This window comes from Taudactylus pleione, unplaced genomic scaffold (genome assembly GCF_031769625.1).
Source record: "Taudactylus pleione unplaced genomic scaffold, aTauple2 ptg000145l, whole genome shotgun sequence".
In the NCBI taxonomy this organism is placed as follows: domain Eukaryota; kingdom Metazoa; phylum Chordata; class Amphibia; order Anura; family Myobatrachidae; genus Taudactylus; species Taudactylus pleione.
Genome location: NW_028284547.1, coordinates 7,401,091 through 7,401,788, shown reverse-complemented (window position 1 = coordinate 7,401,788; position 698 = coordinate 7,401,091). Strand labels below are relative to the sequence as shown.

The 698-nt window shown below is 36.5% G+C and overlaps 1 pseudogene; it reads left to right on the top strand.

Annotated features, from left to right (window-relative positions):
- Positions 1 to 359: 359 nt before the first annotated feature.
- On the top strand, positions 360 to 478 carry LOC148522679 (5S ribosomal RNA; annotated as a pseudogene).
- The last annotated feature ends 220 nt before the right edge of the window (positions 479 to 698 follow it).

The following is a 698-nucleotide window of genomic DNA, read 5'->3' as shown; positions in this document are numbered from 1 at the left end:
CTTGCGGTATCAAATATATCGGTAAAACTAAAAGACTTTTGAAGCTAAGGATTCAAGAGCATATCAGAAATATTAAAAATAAGGTAGAAGGACATATGGTCTCTAAACATTTTATGCTACATCATGATTCAGACCCAGAGGAATTGACCTTCAAGGATATAGAGCAAGTGACTATGGGAGAAAGAGGAGGTGACCTCGCTAATAAATTATCACAACGCGAGATGTATTGGATATTTCAATTAAAAACCATGGTTCCAGATGGATTTAACGATAGTTACGAAATAGCACCCTTCCTATGAACATTGGAATTCGTGAATTATTATATATGGACTGACCTAGGTGAGTATACCCATTTAGATATCTACAGCCATACCTTCCTCCTAACACCCAATCTCGTCTGATCTTGGAAGCTAAGTGTGGTTGGGCCTGGATAGTACTTGGATGGGAGACCTCCTAGGAAGTCCAGGTGCTGTAGTTGAATCTTCTTGGAGGTATACGGAGACATTGGCATATTCACCAAAAAAGGAAAAAAAGAATAATTTACTATCAAGAACATCTGAACATCAGAAGAAATGACCTACTCCTCTTCTATAATGGATGGATTGATTCATCAATGCATTGCTATCCTTTTGAAAAAGGAGAAAAATCATAAAAAATAAATAAAAAATTCTAAAGGTTGTGTCCAAGCACCTATTTCA